The sequence below is a fragment of the Euphorbia lathyris genome, chromosome 4, assembly GCF_963576675.1.
Source record: "Euphorbia lathyris chromosome 4, ddEupLath1.1, whole genome shotgun sequence".
Lineage (NCBI taxonomy): Eukaryota > Viridiplantae > Streptophyta > Magnoliopsida > Malpighiales > Euphorbiaceae > Euphorbia > Euphorbia lathyris.
The window spans coordinates 8,869,788-8,881,780 of NC_088913.1; the positions used below are offsets into that span (position 1 = coordinate 8,869,788).

At 33.8% G+C, this 11,993-nt stretch overlaps 1 long non-coding RNA gene across 1 annotated transcript; it reads left to right on the forward strand.

The window, feature by feature from the left end:
- The first annotated feature begins 2,090 nt into the window (after positions 1–2,090).
- Positions 2,091–6,296, forward strand: LOC136227349 (uncharacterized). Its single transcript, XR_010688022.1, has 5 exons — positions 2,091–2,291; positions 2,374–2,433; positions 5,541–5,650; positions 6,039–6,117; positions 6,210–6,296. It is a non-coding gene; the product is annotated as an uncharacterized lncRNA (long non-coding RNA).
- Positions 6,297–11,993: the final 5,697 nt, after the last annotated feature.

Consider the following 11,993-nt stretch of genomic DNA (forward strand, 5'->3'; position numbering starts at 1 on the left):
AGGAAAAAATAAATAGTTTATCAAGTCATTAGTTGAATTCCTCACTTCCTACATTTAAGTTTACCAATTCACAGTGTAAATTCTCCATGCAAAAGACATGAGTTGGGGCTTTAGATAAAATACATGGTGTATATGGTCAAAGAAGTTCAGATATTCTTCATGTTACAAATAAGAAAATGAAAATAAGACATTAAAAAAGTTTATTTTCCTTAAACATCCGACAAAGGTCCAGCAATCTGTCACAATGGTGTTGGAAGTCCTATTGTATGAAGTAGAAATAATATGTCAAGGTGACTGTCATTGAAGGATGATTGGAAGCAAATTATATTATATCAAGTCAATTTCTGCTTTTGAACTTTTATTTTAAGCCATATGGAGGACTTCTCTAACAATGATAAAGGCTTATACAACAAAACAATAATGTGAGAGTCTAATAAAGTGAAATCAAAAAGTTCAAGAACCAAATGCCTTTCCAAGAGTATAAGCTAATAAAACAGTAATGAGTAGTATACCACAATTCACTAGCACAACGGAAAGAGAAGAACAATTGAACACAGCAACCCGAATTATGTTCCAACAATTCATTTTATAATAGGAAGTAAACAAATGATAATTAATTCATCTATCTACTGCATATAATTTAGAATGTAAAATTATAGACATAGATAATATAAATACAATCTAACTTGCAAGTGGCATTTTCAAAGTTTTTGCACATTACAAGTGTTCAGTAAAACTGTGAAGACTCCAAACATTATTATATAAATGCAAAATAACAGAGCAATAGTTGTTTTTTTATACTGCTTATATTAATTCTAACCTGTTAGTAACAACCTTGTTTTCAGGTTTCTTCACAAAATCAGTCTCCTTCCTTCACGGTATTGTTGTAAGCTTTGGTAGTACTCCTGTTGACTTTCTTTGTTTCTGTCTCCTCTCCTTCCAATACTACCTCATTTACTGAAACAGGGAAAATAAATGTATCATGCAAAATTGATGTTTTAAGAATGATAACATCTGATCAACAACAGTAACAAAAACAAAACCTTTATCACTCTCTAAAACATTATCTTCCATATTTATAAGAGCACCCAAAAGGAAATTGGTTTAGGCTGTATTGACTAGACTTACCGAATTGATCAGTTAGTAACGAATAGGTACTTTCTAGTTCAGTAGATTGAGTTCATGTTCAGTAAGCAACTGAACTAAGTGTGAAGTAAGTCCTCATATATCTCTTACACTATACCATAAAACCCCCTAATGCAACCAAATTTGAATTTGTTGCTTGAAAATTGATGCATTAAATTAGTTTATTTTGTTGTATTTCAATAATGTTGCATTTTTGTTGCAATAATCTTCAAATTAGCAAAATGATAAAAAAATATGCAACAAAAATATTAATTGTTGCTTGACATGTTGCTTTTAAGCAAGTTAATCCAACAATTTATTTAAATTGTTACAAAAAATAATGTAAAACCGAGAAAGCAACAAAATTTTAATTGTTGCATTTACATTTAAGTGATCTAATGCAGCAAAAATAAAGAAAAACTAACAAATATATAATGTTGCAATTAAAATAATTTATTATTTTATTAATATATATATAAAAATATTAATTTTTGAGAACAATTATATAATATTAAATTTTTGGAACAGTTATACAATATTAAATATTAATTTTTTTTATTAATATATAAACTTGTAAAAGAAATTTTCAAATTTTTATATGAAATGTTTCTTCTTACCTTTTTATGGTGCTTTGCACAAATTAATTTGAATTTATTTATCAAAATTAATAAAAAAAAGACTCCATTTCACAAAGCATAGATAATAAAAAAATGTTTTGAAGGTTAAATTGAAGTTTCAATGATCTAAAGTAGGTAATTGTAATGCATAGGGGTTTAATCGAATCATATTTAAACAATTGGGTCTAAATTGATATATGGAAGAACATGATTGAAGAGATTAAAAGAAAGTTGGGGTCAAATTTAAGGATTGATAAAACAGGAGGGGGTAATCTGTAATTTGTAGGGGTAAGTTGGGAATAATAAACAAGGGTTACTCTTTACCCATTTCCCAGCGGTTCAACTCCTCCTCCATTCTTCCTTTCGTTCAGAAAACACGACACCTTCCATGGCTTCCTCCCTCTTCTCTACATCTCTCTTGTTCTTTCCCTAAGCACGACAGCTCTCCTTAAGAAAGGGGATAGATATTAGATCCCACGGATTAAAGAAGGCGATTTGATGTTAGCAGTTGCTGCTTCTCACTTTCTCCGTCCGTTTGGTTCTTTTTCGGTAAATTTCTCTTCTTCCTTTGATTTATTTCTGAGTTTTTTGGGTATGAATCTGAACCTTCTCCCTTCTTTGGTGGCTGCAGATCTGCTCCGATCTATCAATCTGCTGTGGTGCTTCTTTTCGTGTTGGTGTCGGCTTCTCGGTAAGGACTTGTTATCTTGAAGATTAATGTCTTTGTTTTTCCAGGATTTATATTGGGTCAGTGAGGTATAAAAAGTGCATGATGTTTCAGTTCATGTGTACCTTTTTGTTTTTAAATGCCATCAAAATGTCAAGCTTTAATTTTGAGTATTGAATTGACCCATCAGTTTATATCCAAATAAAATTGCAAACGAGAATGTCAGTAGTAATCTTAGGATAATAGTTTCAAGAGGAGGGTTACTTTGTTTTTAGATGGAATGATCATAGCAGTGCTTTCCATTTAACGCAGCAAGTATAATGTTAGTTGTGCTAAGTTTAGGAGCCATAGATGTATTCTATTACCCGATTTTTACTAAAAAGGTTAATCATGTTATACTGAAGGCATATCTTACCTGCCTGACTGATAATGGAATTTTATTGTGGCGACTTGGTCTGGGTACTGGTCTGGGATAACTTTGAAACACTTGTTTAAACCAACTACAAGTAACAAATTAAAGGGATAAGGTACCAAAATAGGTCTAAGGTTTTTGGGAAAGTACTAATTTAGGCCCAACGTTCAAAATAGCTCCAATATAGGCTTAACGTTTACAACATAATATCAATTTAGGCTTAACGTTTACAATATAGCATCAATTTAGGCCTCACGTACAAAGTAGCACCAATATAGGCTTAACGTTTATAAAATAATACGAATTTAAGCTTAACGTTTTACAAAATATATACAATTTAAACTAAACTTCACAATTTTAAATTACTTTTAGTTTGCATATATTACATATTGTTTAGTTTAAAATTGTGAAGTTTAGTTTAAATTGTATATATTTTGTAAAACGTTAAACTTAAATTCGTATTATTTTATAAACGTTAAGCCTATATTGGTGCTACTTTGTACGTGAGGCCTAAATTGATGCTATATTGTAAACGTTAAGCCTAAATTAATATTATGTTGTAAACCTTAAGCTTATATTGGTGCTATTTTGAACGTTGGGCGTAAATTGATACTTCCCCAAAAACCTTAGACCTATTTTGGTACCTTATCCCTAAATTAAACCATACCTTCACTTGTGAGGATTCCACATATGTTGGAGGAATTCTCTTCAATGCCAGATTTCTCCGAAACTAGTAATCTAGGCTGCCACCTGCTAAATTTGAAATTCCATGGAGGAAACTTTTTCCACTGTACATTCTTCTGGCAATAGTGGCTTGCCTGCTTCAATTTTGATACCCACTTGACCAAGACGTAGAAACAGAAGCTTTTTGAAGATTGTTGTAAATTTAAAGGAGCTTCTTGAAGCAATTTCACCAAGTTTTTGTATGATATCTTTAGGGCGTCTATCACCATTACTGCCTTTGTTCCAGGGATAGTCAAATGTGTCAAGCAGCTGAGCTTCTGTTTTCTCAGCCCTCCTCTTATCTCTCATCTGTTTATATTCATTCAAGAATGAGGAAGACTAGAATTAATCACTAATTAGTTGATTATGCACTGCTCGCCAGCAGCGAGTTTTCATTTCCGTGCATTTTTTGGTATACTTTGTTAATGTTTTCATTTCTTTATCTTTGTTCTATTGCTTTCTGGTTGTTTTTAAATACTGTTGACAATATTTTTGTTTGAAATGGAACTTAATACATAAAATAAATATAGAGAGAAGTGAATAATTGGTTGAATAAATCTCTAAATCTTTTAATGAGAATTCTCCAAGTTCATCCCTGCAAGTATTGAGACGGAATGGGAAATACATCTCCGCCACTCCTTCTGTATCTTTAAATGTAAAACATCTGCATGCAGTATAATAGTGTGATGAGATGCTGCTTATTTAAAGTTTTATTATTGTCAAATTCTCCATAAACATTTATGCGTGGTAAAGTGTACGATAGAGTAGCCATTGGGTGCATGGAAATATATAATTGATAAAATCAGAGCATAAAGGAGGGTCCCTTAATTTATATGAGTTGTAAATGTAGCCAATATTAAGACTGACTAATGATATTATGGCATAATTGGCATATATATGTCCACCACCACCACCGCCACTTATGGCAGATGTGCCATAACTTTTTGTTTGGTAAATAGTACAAGAATCATCAAATCAAAAGAGAGTTAGTTGATTTATTTTGTTGATTCCATAACTTTTATAACGTCTACAGGTTTTCTATTTTTATTGTCTGAATAGATCACGATAGCTTGCTTGCCCTCGATACGTTCACGTGACTATATTATTAGGCGAATAAAGGGTCAAATTGGCTCCTTAAGTTGGCAGGGGAGTCAATTTGGTCCAATTCAATCTTTGGGTATCCATTCAGCCCAAATTTTAGAGAGAGGGGACAAGAGGGAAAGTGACGTCGAGGATAAAATTAAAAATATAAAAGTGCATTGTAATATTTAAAGTAATAGTAGTTTTTAAGTGTAAAAATAAATTTCCGGTATCAAAGTATAAGCATGATAAATTTCAGGTACCAAAAATAAATTGTACTTTCTAGGCTAATTTGATCTCGGTCTAATCTACAAAAAAAATGAGTAAAATTTGGAGTGATTAATTCAGGTGCCAGTAACAAGTGGGTTAGCTGTATATGAAACATTTAGAATTTATAAGGGAAAAAGAAAGATATCATCAAAAGGAGAGGCATGAAGTAATTTGAGTGTGCCTAAATTGATAGTTTACTGTTTATGTGGTTTAATTGCTGGTATTGTTGGAGGTTTGCTTGGTCTTGGTGGTGGTTTCATCTTAGATCCTCTTTTCCTTGAGACGGGAATCCATCCTCACGTATCTTATTTTTCTTAATTATTAATTTTAGAGTAATTAAGTTTATGTAATTTACTATATATAGGTGTCAAGTGCGATCGCTACATTTGCAATGATATTTTCTGCTTCCATGTCTGTAGTAGAATACTACCTCCTCAAACGTATCCCAATTCCATATGGTAATGAATTTGGGCCAAATTGATTATCCATGCCAATTTAAGGGGCCTATTTGACCCTTTATTCATTATTAGGCTAACAAATTTTGATGAATATAATTGCATTTTGTATCAAGCAATTGAGAAATTTATTTTCATTTTTTTAGTCAGGTAGGATGTAATTATTTATAGGATTCCTTCTTTCTTCCTAGGGGATTTATAACGACATTGACCTTCAGCCGATTATAATATCAGCATTTGAAGACTGCAGAACGAGTGACACAATGGGTTGATGCTACCAGTTTAACTGCCACCGTTACAGGTTTGTTATACGTGTAATTAATCTCAAATTTTTTTACTAACTCTGTGTTTGTAGAATTTGGATTTAAAATATCAAAATAAAAAAGTTGGGTAATAATTGCATTTCCGCTTGCATTTTCGCTTCTTGCATTATCTATATCACCATAAAAAATGAAAGAAAATATTGTTTTCTTTTATTTGATTGGATTGACGAGCTTGCCTATTAAAGTTTGATAGCAAAAAAAGGAGTTAAGACTCGAGGAATTCAATTAACTTACTACAGATGTCAAGTAAGAATTGAACCCTGTCCAGTCCTTTTTGGTTCAGCTGTCCAGAACATTTTTCTCTAACTTTCTTAAATCAGTTTTAATTGCATCTTCTAATTCTAGTTATTTTTTTGCATGTTAAAGGGTAAAATGGGGTAATGTTAGTTTTTTAGCTGATTCTGTCTCTCCTTCAAATAACGTATCGAATGAGCCAAGTATTGAGGTAAATATATAATATCACTTGTACATTATTGTAATATAATTTCATAATGAGAATTTGCAATTGATATGAGTTAAACGTCAATTCTTGTACAGGATTGTCGTTTCTTAGACTTTGAAAACTATGTATTGTACATATATTATGATACTCTATCTTATTTTGTAAAAGATTGTGTATGTATATTTTGGATCATTGTTTAGAAGTATATTTATTATATTTCAGATTATACTTTTCGAAATTAGTCAAAATTTGCATTTATTACAGGTTTAAATTATTCAAAAGAAATGCAACAAAAAAGCTGCCGATTACAATTGTTGCATTATTCAATTATAAATGTTGCAAAAAGGTACCAAATATGTTGCAGATTCCAGTTAAAATTGTTGCAAAAGCTAATAAATATGTTGCAGTAGTCAATTAAAATTGTTGCAATTTCAATCAATTATGTTGCAACTTCGAACTAAAATTGTTGCAAATTCATAACATTTGTTGCATTAGAAGCAATATTCGTGTTGCAAAAACTATTAAAATTGTTGCAAAAATTAAATAAATTAGTTGCATTTGATTTAATGCAACAATAATAACATGTTGCATTATTTTGTAAATTTGTTGCTTTAATCAAAAATTTGTTGCAAATAATTAAAAAATATCCAAGAATTGTTAATTGTTGCTATTCTTTGCAAATTGTTGCATTAGCAAATAATGCTACAGGAGCATCCGCAACAATTGGAATTTTGTTGCGTTAGGCCAATTTTTGACCTACTGCAACTCAAAAAGGGGTCTAAGCCAACAATTTCACTTGGTTGCATTAGGGGTTTTATGGTGTAGTGTTATTACTCTACGCAATACCCTATGATTTAATAGGCTATAGGGCTGGTGGAAGAGATATGGGGTCAGTAGCGTTACCAATAGGTTCATACGCCATGGGTTCCGGTTTCCAGTAAAAACTACATTTCTTCCTTTCCATTACCTTTCTTTCCGAGAAGTAATTAGGTAACGAATAGGGGACTTCTCTTGCTGTCTGTTGTGAGATTAACTTACTTCAGTAAGCTCAAGAAAAGCAAGATTAACTCATATCTTATTACTCTACGTAATTAATTACTCTATTTCTTCTACGCTGCGAGTTACGAACGATTCCATTTTTTTTATCAAAAACCTTGAAACCCACCCCCCCAACCTAATAACAACACTGAAACACAAACCCAAAAACAAAATGAAAGATTAAAACAAAAGGAGCAGCCTTTTAGGAGTGAACCATGAGGGCTGAGCAACCTTTTATGTGAATCTATAAACCCTAAATCTCAGATTAAGGGGAAATCTTTAAACCCATTCAAAATCAAAGCAAATCAAAGAAAAATCAGTCAAGATTAAGAAGTTCACTCACCTAAATCAAAGAAGAATCCAAAGCTTGATGGTAGAGAAATCTAGGCCGCAGCTGCTGTGTCCAAAAAACAATGGGTCAATATAAACGGGTGAGGGATTAGCCGTTGAATGAAAAATGGAGAAACAAATAGAAAGGGTTTGCTAGTTCTTAAGTGAGAAAAAGTCTGGCACCTTGTGTGTTCTCCATGAAAGAGGAGAGGCTTGAGAGAGAGAGAGGTGAGAAAGAGGAAAGGACTCAACTAGTTGAAAACGTACAGTCGTTTGGGAGGGAAATGAAAAGGGAAATAAAAAGCACGTGAAAAAAAAGGGGGGAGAATGATTTTCTATTCCCGCTAATCCAAAAAGGAATAGATTATTCTAAAATAATAATAATAATAAATAATAAATAATTATTTTTTTATTTTTTATTTTTTATTCATACTGACGGAATTCCGCCGGTATGTAAAATTATTGGCCGGTAATTTTATCGGCGGATATCCTTACCAACGAATCCGCTGCTGAGCTTAATATTCACCAACCATTTTTCAATATCGTCCCTGATCCGCCGGTAATCTGCAGCGTAATCAATTCCGCTGCTATTCCACCGGTAATCAGCAACGCGATTGAATCCACCGGTAATGTCCGCCGGTAATCCACGTTTTTTTTGTAGTGAAAGAATCTATTTAGGATTTTTAAACCAAATATTCTTTTTTTTTCTTTTATATTTTTTCCTTTTTTACTGATTATGGAGAGTTCAGAGCATTTTGCGAAAGTCAAGGCATTCAGAACAGGTTCGCCTCTGTTTACTACCCCCAATCCAACGGAATGACTGAAGTTACAAATCGAACGATCGTTAAAGGTATTAAAAAGAGACTGGGGGAGCATAACAAAAAGTGGGCGGATCAGCTAATGAATGTCCTGTCCTATGGGCATACAGAACCACTCCTAGAATGGCAACAGGTGAATCTCCATCCGCCCAGCAGGGGCTATTCTCCTCTTCTTAACGGGGGGATCCGCAGCTCCCACTAAAGGGTGTTTCTCAGAGCTCTTACTGGGATCCGCCACCTGCGCATCTTTCTGGGCCTCTAACGCCTTCTATTTTTTACGCTTCTCTATAAGAGCGCGACTGGCCTTAGACAAACCCCTGACAAGGGAACAACAAAATAATCAAGGTTCAAGGAAAGAATAAAAGTACCTTCATCAAATTGAGTAAACTTCGTGTAAGTAATCTCAGTCCCCACTCGACGGACTAAAGGAATGTCATTCATCATGAATTCCAGAGCATCGCCGTATGTCCAGAAGTCTGTTTTAATACTCTTCATAAGACCCACCACTTTCTCATCACGGTCAGTCAGTATGCGCAGATCTCCAGCCATGTGTTGGGGCTTATAGTTCCAGTTCAACGGGAATCCCAGAGATTCGCCCTCCGCCACTTTGACAAAGAAAAACTTTTCCTCCCAAAAATGGACGTTCGACATCTTATCGCTAAAGGGCGAATAACCCTGGAATTTGACGAAAGTATTGAAAGATTCTGTTTGGCGCTTTGAGGGCTTGTGAAGAGATTGAAAGACCCGAGGAGTGCAGGTTACCCCCAAATTTGAAGCTAAAAAGCAATCTAAAGCTATGTCCAACTAGCCGTTTGGATGCAGCTAGCAAACGGTGATCCCAAAGTAGTCCAAAATTTCTCTCATCATCCGGGGAAGAGGAAGGCGGAATCCTCTCTCCACATGACTCATGTACACAGAAAGGAATCCCCTAGGGGGACAGGCGGGTCGCTGATGAGCAGCCGCCAACTCAGTCTCATAATTCTTAATCCATGGATATCGATCTGCCAAATCAGCAAGATCCACGGCGTTCATGCGAGACGAAGTGGTCTCTGCGCGAGGCTTGTTCTTTCTAATCGGAGTCGAAGGGGAAGCCTACATACTGGAAAAGGTCCTGGGGTCTATCGCCGGAGCAATTCGAGCTGCAGCGGTGGAAGAGTTCTGAATTTTAACTAAACGGGGACGACGGTTCCTACACTCCCTCACCGTATTCCTTAACTCAGATAGATCGCAACTAGGGGTACTCTCAGAGGAATCAGAACTCTCAGAAGAAGTCCAGCTAAATCAAGGGTCAGAGGAAGGGGTCACACCGAAGAGTTTAGTGGTAGAACCAGAAGAGGTACTCATAAAAATCTAGATGAAAACGAAAACAAGACGAAAGAATAAACTTACATGAAATGTCGAAAGCTTCAAATAATCAAAGTTCTTGACACGAAGAAAGCTCTAGAAAAACGCAGGGAAAAAATGAAGCAAATGACAAAGTGAAGGGGAAGAGAGGGAAAAAAGAATTTAAAAGGAAACCGCCACTTACCTCGAACGGTGCGTCCCTGACACCTGCCACTCGATGGATGGCCTGGAACAGAGCACCCATCAATTAGACAACTATTGACGGCACGACAGGAAGATCAAAAGCCCTAAAGGACTTCAACGCAACTTTAGGGGGGGCTTCTGATAACATCGAGATATTATTTACGGGACCAAAATGGATATTAGCCAAAACGACCGCGTATCCAAGTAGTCGAGAAAGCTATGGCGTATCGCATAAGCTACTACAGAGGCGAATCGCAGGGATTCCTCCACACGCTATCCATAGTCAACCCTATGGGAGACCCGCCATTATGCCACGATCCGCCCAGAGGGTAAATACGCAGATCCCCGTAAAGACAATTAATAACCCATTAATTAGCTAACGGTCGTACATGAATAAGACCAGTAACCGCCATTAATGAGGCATTAATGGAGACTTTCTAATTACTGAGGGTTACGACTACATGACTATAAATAGCTTGCATCCCAAGCTATCAACGTACACTTTCATTCTAAATTAAACTAAATAAACTTTAAAATATTGTACTAAATTATTGTGTACTATATGTTTTAATAATAACATTTAATTTTCCAATTTTAACGTATTTTTTTCTATATAATCATAATCTCTTCAATATTAACTAATTTATTTATTAAGTTTTATATAATTATATTATTTATTAAAACGTGAATGAAAAATATTTTAATAATTAAAAAATAGGAGTACAATTATATAAAATTACAAAAGTATTTATTTTATCCAATAAATTTTATGGATGAAATGAAAAAAATACATTTTCTGAAAAATAAAAAATTCATAATGTAGTAATCTATAATTTAAAGACATTACATTAGAGATTAATAAAAATGATAATAAAAATTTAATAGAAAATAATAGTAGAATTTTTTTTAATTAATATAGACAAATATATGAATATCAAGAATATACAATGCATATTTGAGGTCTGTTTGGTTTATGTGTTGTGTTATTATTTGAATATGAGGTGAAAATTGTGTAAACAAACATTTATTTATTTATATAATTAAAGGTAATTTATTACTTTCATATTAAAAAATAAATAAAAGGGTAATTTTGTTTCCCTAATATATGTTGAAATGGTAAGGATTCTTTATACTTTGATAAATGTAGAATTGACTATTAAGAATAGATTTAGTTGATTTGATTATTCCAATTTAATCAATTGAAAATTTAGCTATTTTATTAAAATTTGAAAATATTTCTAAATTAAAAAGAAGAAACATTCTTTAAAAAAAAAAAAAACTTGATGATAACATAAAAAATAATAATACAATTAATTTTTTTTTTGGTTACATTTAATGCCTAATGAGTAATTATGAACTACACGGAGCTCGAAGTGGCACAATAATTTTCAAATTTCAGGGGACTCAAAGAGACACACACATTGTATTATATATATATATATGGCCTGGTTCCATCTTCTTCCAAAGCAACATAGGTTTAGTTAAGTACATCTTCTGAGTCGAAATGGGAAGCAAAAGGTTGAAGGTGGAGCCGGAGAATCTAGACCGAATCAGTGATTTGCCAGATTGTCTCGTTCACCGTATCCTCTCTTTTTTGCCGTCAACAAAAGAAGTTATTCGAACTGGAATTCTATCAAAATGCTGGCAGAATCAATGGACTAGTGTTCCAGTTCTCATCTTCCATTACACTGGTATATCTACTGAAAACTCCCTTAGTATCATTGACAATACCTTAAATCTCCACAACTGCTCTAAGATCAAAAAATTCCACATTGATCATCCTTGTAGCGATGACAAGGATCCTCAGATTGATGCTATAATCCGTTTTGCAACAAGAAAGTATGTGGAGGACTTAGGCTTGACTTTATTGGGAGAATACACGTTGCCGGAATTCCTTTTCAACAGTGCTTCACTTGTTAAATTAACAACCCAAAATTGTACTTTTATGCCTAATGGAAAGGTAAATTGGGAATGCCTCACAGAATTGGCTATGGTTTCTTGTAAGTTGCCTGATCAAGCGATGGAACATATTCTCTCTGGCAGTCCGTTGCTCAAATCGTTAGAATTGATTGACAGTCTTTATGAGTTTGATAAGCTGATTATTGTTTCCAAATCTTTGAAAAGAATTCTCTGTCATCATAATGCGGGTGTGAGATTTTGTGATAA